This window comes from Balaenoptera physalus (genome assembly GCF_965194825.1).
Source record: "Balaenoptera physalus genome assembly, chromosome: 16".
Taxonomy (NCBI): Eukaryota; Metazoa; Chordata; class Mammalia; order Artiodactyla; family Balaenopteridae; genus Balaenoptera; species Balaenoptera physalus.
Genome location: NC_138898.1, coordinates 28,428,568 through 28,436,255, shown reverse-complemented (window position 1 = coordinate 28,436,255; position 7,688 = coordinate 28,428,568). Strand labels below are relative to the sequence as shown.

Sequence of the window (7,688 nt, the reverse complement as noted above, 5' to 3'; positions counted from 1 at the left end):
TAGGAGCTCAATAAATACTTGTTGATGGATGTGCCCAGGGCTGAGAGAAAAGTAGAAGAAAGAACCGTGGGTTTGGAATGAAACAATCTTGGGCCCAAATTTCAGACTGACCAGCTCACTGTGTGACTTTGGGCAGATCCATTTTCTGGACCTTAATTTTCTGGACCTCAGTTTCCACATATGTAAAATGGGATTAATAACCTCTCCCTGGTAGGATTGAGGTGAGGATGATGGACATTGGATGTGAATGTGCTCTGTGCTCTATTCCCTGTAAGAAAGCTCTGCATGACCATTATCATCACTCACCCAACAAACATCTTCTGAGCCTCCAGGGTGTGTTAAAGAAATGTGTTACTTGGAGTGCTTTTGGCTGCAAGTAACAGAATACCTGATTTTAAGTGACTTAAACCATAAATGTTATTATTTTTAACTTTTTAGATTGGTGTTTTACGTAAATAAAGTGCATAAATCTTGAGCCATACAGTTCAGTGATTTTTGCAGATGTATCCACCACCCAGATCAAGATATAGAACATTACTGGAACCTCATAATGAGGACGCCAACCTCATTTCCCTTTCATGGCTAATTCTCCCTCCATCTGCCACCACTGCAAAGGGTAACCACTAACCTGACTTCTAACAGCATAGATTAGTTTTGCCAGTTCTTGAACTTCATAGAAACATACAGTATTGGGCTTCCCTGGTGGCGCAGTGGTTGAGAGTCTTCCTGCCGGTGCAGGGGACACGGGTTCGAGCCCTGGTCTGGGAGGATCCCCCGTGCCGCGGAGCGGCTGGGCCCGTGGGCCACAGTTGCTGAGCCTGCACGTCTGGAGCCTGTGCTCCGCAATGAGAGAGGCCGCGATAGTGAGAGGTCTGCGCACCGCGATGAGGGGTGGCCCCCGCTTGCCACAACTAGAGAAAGCCCTCGCACAGAAACGAAGACCCAACACAGCCAAAAATAAATAAATAAATACTTTTAAAAAAAAAAAGTAAAAGTCTATAAAAAAAAATTAAAAAAAAAAGAAACATACACTATGTACTTTTTAATGTCTAGTTTCTTTTGCTCAATGTAATGATTTTAAGATTCATCCCTGTTACTGTATTTATCAGTAGTTTATTCTTTCTTTACTGCTATGTAATATTCCATTATGTATGGAATAGTATGGATATATCACAACTTATTTATCTAGTCTCTTGTTGATGGACATTGGTGGTGTTTCTTGTGTTCTGACATTATGAATAAAGCTACTGTGAACATCTTTATTATGAATAAAACTACCAGTACACAATCATTTGGTGGACATGTGCTCATTCCTCTTGGGTAAATAGCAAGGAATGAAGTTACCTGGTCACTGGGTAAGTTTGTGTTCAGTTTTAGTAACTACTGGTCAACACTTTTCAAAGTGATTGTACAAATATACAATCATACCACCAGAATATGAGAGTTCCAGTTATTCCATGTCCTCACCAACACTTTGTATTGTCAGTCTTTTCAATTTTAGCCATTCTGGTGGGTATGAGGTTATATCACGTTGTAGTTTTAATTTGCATTTCCCTGATGAATAATGAAGTTAAGCACATTTTTATGTGTTTATTGGATATTTGGATCTCCTCTTTTGTGGGGTTCTTATTCAAGTTTTGCTCCACTTTTTAAAAATTGGGTTGTTCATCTATCATTGATATATTATACAGATGAGTTCTTTGTTGGAAAGATATTTTACATATCTTCTCCAAGCACATGGGTTGTCTTTTTGTTCTCTTAATGATTATTTTGATAAACAAAATTCTTAATTTTAGTGTAGTCCAATTTGTCAACTTTCTTGTGATCATGCTTTTTGTGTTCTAAGGTATATGACAATTGCCAAGATTATTAAAATATTTTTATAATATGTTTTCTTCTAAAAAACATTCATTAGACCAAAAGGGATTTATTATTATCACACACGATAAGAAATCTCTGATCCCAGGGTTGATTCATCACCAAAGTTTTGGGCTCCTTTGATCCTTCAGTATACTGTGCGGATGTTCCCTCATGGCCACAAGATGGCTGCCACAGCTCTAGGCAACATATTCTCACATGACAATAACCAAAAGCAGGAAGAAGGGGAGTGGGGGAGATAAGTATAGTTAGAGGGAAGAAACCCTTTCCCAGAAACTCTCAGCTGACTCTTTCTTTTGCGTTATTGGCCACTGGGTCACATGACCAACCCTCACTACAAGGGAGGCTAGGAAATTATCTGCCATTTTTGGCCTCTACCATGAGAGGTGGGCTCTGCCAGCATGGGAGAAGGAGAGAACTTCTGATTCTGATCTCTCTGATCGCTCTCTAATATCTGATCAGTGAGCAAATAGAATATCTGCCACAGAGATTCAGTGGCAAACAGGGCCCAGACCCTTAACTCAGAGTAGGGTGACCAATTGCTCTGGTTTGCCTGGGAAATGAAACTTTTAGAACTAAAACTGAGGAAGTCCTCGGCAAACCAGGACATGTCAGTCACCCTATGCCAAGGAGCTTTCACTTGGCCTGAAGTCAGGGGTAGACTAGACCTTGTCTCAAACCTGGATGGAGAAAGTCATCCAGATAAGTTGCTAGGAAGGAAGTGTCAACTTGCCTGCTTTAAATTTCCGCCAACCTTAGACTCCAGCCCCCGATATTCCACCATTAGCTATACTCTAGCCAGTCACTCTGACTAAAAACATTTATGAGTACCTACTATGCACCAGGCTCTGTGCTAAGTGCTGGAAATTCTGAAATGAATCAGATGCAGATCTTACCCAGAGAAACTCCCAGGCCAGTAGGGGAGACTGTCAGGTAAACAGTCATAAGTTAGGGCGGTGATGGAAGAGGCATGATGGGAGGACAGTGCAGTCTGGCAGGGCTTTCTCGGGGAGACACTGCCCCTCAGAGAGGTGCAGGAGCCTGCCAGGTGGAGGAGGAGTGAAGAGGTCAGGAATGAGCCAGGAATAAGCACTGTCCTGTTTGCCACTTCTTTTAAAGATGCTGGGCAGCTCATTCTTTAGAATTTTATTTTTCCTTTAATAAAAGTGTATTTCCCTCTTAATAAGAATGTTTACCCTGTGTGTGCAGAGCTCCCTGCGAAGCCCTTTCACACCCACTCTTGTTTGAACTTCACGTTGGCATTATGTGGGTGCAGGGCTGCAAGGATGATTATCTTCATTTTATTGAGGAGGAAATTCAGGATGACCCAGAGAGGAGGAGTCACCTGCCCAAGGTCACAGGGCTACAAAGTGCCAGAGTGGGCGTGTCAACTCAGCTCCATTCCCTCCAGCTGCCCGCCTGCAGCCAGGGCCAAGGTTGCCCTAGTGCTTGGGAGAAGAGGTCAGATCTCCTCGTGGCAGGTCTCTCCCAGAGCTGTGCAGTGTCCCTGGCAGGAGCACCCCTAGAGGTGATGGGAGCTGATGTCCAGACGTGGTCCCAGGACCTTCCCATTAAACACCAGCCGGCCACAAGGAAGGCCTCCCGCATCCCCACCCTTGGAGGCCAGGTTAGCCCCCTTAAAAACAGGGTGTCCTCCTCTCCCTCTCAGAGATATGGTGGAGAGAGGGCAGTGCAGTCCCATGGGGTCCGGCAGAGTCACTGATGTGACTGGTCACTTTGCCAGACAGCATCAAAATAAACACCCCCCAGAGAAGGATGAGGTGGCTTCAGGGTGCCCACAGTCTCATGGGAGTGGCTCCCCACATCAGTAGGGTATGAGAAGTGGGGACAAAGGACAGTCCCTCTCCCTCCAGATCCAAACACTGAAAACACTCTGTAATCACCACGCAAATGAGGTGTCACACCCCTCAGACCTCACAAGGAACTAGCATGGATTCACTCACTCATTCATTTACTCATTCATTCATTCCCCCATCTATCCAACAGCTATTTTTTGAGCACCTTACCTCAAGGAGCTTCTTAATTTAATGTAGCCCAATGTATCAATCTTTTCTTTTATGAAAGCGCCCTATTCTTGGAGCTGGGTAGACGATGGTGGACCAGGCTGCCTCACAGAGCTGTCAAGGGGGGGAGAGCTTAGTCCCATCAATAACATGCGAAGTGAGGATAACACTAAAGGGAACAGTGTAGAGACAGACAAAACCAGATTTATTTGGCAGGGGGGAGGTGTGAGAGGGTGGCTCACTATGGGCCCCTGGCATTCTTTTTTTTTTTTTTTCAAACTATTTTATTTAGGGGTTCCATTTTCACTCCTCAATAGATTTTATGTATTTCTCATATGCTTCTTCACTCATTAGTTCATATAGTTCTGAAAGGTTACTGAGTGTCATCTTGATCAGCCAACCATCTTCGTACCAAGATTTGTTGACAAGTCCTGGATTTTCTGCTAGAGTTTCATTAATTTCAGTTACTTCTCCTGATAGAGGAGAATAGAGTTCACTAGCAGCTTTCACACTTTCCAAAGCACCAAATTCCTCTTCTTTGTTCAATTTTGTCCCAACTTCAGGCAGACTACAGTAAACAACATTTCCCAAAGCTTCCTGTGCAAAATTGCTGATTCCCACTGTTCCAACACCGTTTTCTGTTGTTACCCATTCATGTTTGTCTGTGAATTTACGACCCGACAGCAGAGCGGGGCGGGTGCGCAGCGCCCGGACGGCGCCCGCCCGCAGTCCCCAGGGCCGCGGCGGGCAGGGCGCGTTGGGCGCAGAGATGGCGCGCAGGCTGCAGACAGCGGCCCGCACGCTGCGCGCCACTCGCAGCGCCATGTTCGCAGGGGTGCAGAGGGTCTCCGCGCAGCATCTAGAGCACCCCGGGCCGGAGGGGAGGGGGCGGAGCGGGGAGAGGGCGGCCCCGGGCCGGAGCGAGCTGGCTGGACCGGCGCGCAGGGGCCCATTCTTTTTTTTTTTTTAATCAAATTGAATCAAATATTCTAAAATGTACCTACACTAAATATATTTTTAGCCATAACATAATTTGAAAGAGTTTAAATTTTTTACCTTTTACTGGCTATGAATAATTTATTTCATTAGCAATTGTCTAGACTTTATGGCAGTTGGCATGCACCCCTGGGAATGCTTGCAAAGTGAAAAAAAGTAGAACCTACAAAGGGTTTTCAACTCCACCTTGAGATGTTGAATGAGCTGGAGTTTTGAGTAGGATTTTATGTGAGCAGAGATCTGTGGCTAAAATGCCTTGGAAACTTTCCTCTCCTGGGGCCACTCCTGGGCTTTCTCCTGGGTGGGAAAGGTGGTATGGGACAGTCTGGAGTAGTAGGGGCAGTACTGGGAGCCTGAGGCCAGCACAACGTTGGTTGGGGGGGGGGGGGGGGAGGGCACCATTCTGGAGCAAGGTTCAGCATCCAGAGGGTGCAATGGGTAGAGGGACTTTCCGTGGATTGGGGATCGGGGGATGGTTAGGGGGTGATAACTGTCGGACTAGGGCTGGCTCCCAGGGCAGGCTGTAATCTTGGCCAGGGGCACCTCTGACCTACAGCCTATGACAGCTGCAGTCCCTGGGAACAGCAGGAGGCATTTCTCTGCCCCTTCCTGCAGCAAAGATTGCCTCTGGCTGTCATTAGGAAGGGCAAGGCATGCCAGGCCCATCCCTTGGCCTGAGACCCAGATGAATTTTGGAAAGCAATCCTACTTAGATGTGCTAGAGAAATAAGGATTTTTTAAAAATTATTATTTTCATCATGGATCAAGAGCTATAGGGCTAAGCTCAAACCATGCAGGTTTTTAAAAATAAAATAGAATAAATAAAGTAAAATTTGAATTAAATAAAATCTAAATTTAAGAAAAGAAAATCATTATCAAAATTTAATAAAAAGGAAACCCAATGGTTCCTAAATACAGGAGCAAATGCTCCCCATCACTCCCAATGAAGAAATTTACATTTGAAATGTACAATGGATTTGACAAGGAGAGCTATTTAATAAAGATATTAAAGTACATCCCTAAAAGTTAATTACAAAAGGAAAAGTAATACATTTATGGTGGAGAAACGACACCACCTTAACCCAGTGATCAAAGTTAACACTAATAAAGGGACAAATTGACACCATGTGTCTGCTGATGTAATACACGGGAAAGGATACAGCACCACTTCTAAGGCATTCTGCCAAAAAGGCATAACCTGAGTCTAATCATGAGGAACAGTGCACAAACCCAAAGCGAGGGATGTGACATTCTATAAAACAACATATTTATATTCTTCAAAAATGTCAAAGTCATAAAACACAAAGGAAGGTCAGAAACTGTTCCAGATTAAAGGAGACTAAACAGGCACAACAACTAATACAATGGGTAATGACTACATCTTGCACCGAAAAAAAAAATTTATAAAGGACATTATCGGAACAGTTGACAAAGTTGGAATACAGACTGCAGATTAGATGAAAAGTACTGAGTGACAGACTGGCCAGTGGGGAACAGGAATTCTGCTACACTGGTTGGAGTGTCAGGCCATTTGGCAACATTTAGCAGGTTACAAACACATATCCCCTTTGCCACACTGATTCCAGTTCTAGGAGTTTATTCTGCACATACTCATAGTTACAAAATGATGTCTGCATAAGGACAGACATTGCAGCCTTGTGGTAATAACAAAAGACAAGAAACAACTTAAACATTCATCCTATTAAATAAGTGATGGCACATCTAAACCATGGAATTCATGCAGCTGTGAAAAATAAAAGAGGCGGATCTCTAAGTACTGCTAAAGAATGCTGGCCAGGGTGTGGCGCAGCAAGTGAAGTGCAAAACACTGCAAAGTAAGGTACCACTTGGTAAAGAAAAAAGGGGAGGAGAGAATGTATGTGCATATGCTCACAAGTGCATAAACCACTTCTGAGTGGAAACACAAGAAAGAAGCTAAAAACAGTTGCCACTTCCTAGAAGGGGAACTGGGTGGCTGGGGGACAGGTGGGGGCAGGTGTACACTTTCCTCAGTGTACACTTTTGTACTGTGTTTGTACAGCATGTCTATTACCTATTCAGAAAAGAAGAAGAAAGAAGGAGAAAGAGGAAGACGAAGAGAAGAAAGAAGAGGAGGAAGAAGGGAAAGGAGAAGGAAGAGAAAGGGAAGGAAGGAAGGAGGAAGGAAGGAAGGGAGGGAGGGAGGGGAATGGTTAATAAAAATTCTTAAAAAAATTTTTTTTCGGGCTTCCCTGGTGGTGCAGTGGTTGAGAATCTGCCTGCCAATGCAGAGGACACGGGTTCGAGCCCTGGTCTGGGAAGATCCCACATGCCGCGGACCAACTAGGCCCGTGAGCCACAACTACTGAGCCTGCGCGTCTGGAGCCTGTGCTCCGCAACAAGAGAGGCCGCGATAGTGAGAGGCCCGCGCACTGCGATGAAGAGTGGCCCCTGCTTGCCACAGCTAGAGAAAGCCCTCACACAGAAACGAAGACCCAACACAGCCAAAAATAAATAAATAAATAAATAAATAAATTTTTTTTTCAAATATTGTCCACTTAACACCTGCTGTCCGGATGCAACGTTGGAAATGCGTATAAGGAATCACAGACGATAGATGAAAGGAGACTATTCAATCTGTTTCCCACTGACCAAAAGTGGAGGCTTTGGCCCTTTCGCCCCCAGAGAGGCCGAGAAGGTCTCAGAGGAACACCCAGCTTACAGACGCCCTCCGCCCACCCGAGCTGCCACCACCCAGCGTGCAGGCTTTTCTTTTGCGTTTTGCATCAGGGTCCCTGAACTCCCAGCACC

At 44.9% G+C, this 7,688-nt stretch overlaps 1 pseudogene across 1 annotated transcript; it reads right to left on the bottom strand.

Annotated features, from left to right (window-relative positions):
- Positions 1-4,159: 4,159 nt before the first annotated feature.
- Positions 4,160-7,351, bottom strand: LOC309644870 (glycine cleavage system H protein, mitochondrial pseudogene; annotated as a pseudogene). Its single transcript has one exon. The product of its transcript is annotated as a glycine cleavage system H protein, mitochondrial pseudogene (transcript).
- Between the last annotated feature and the right edge of the window lie 337 nt (positions 7,352-7,688).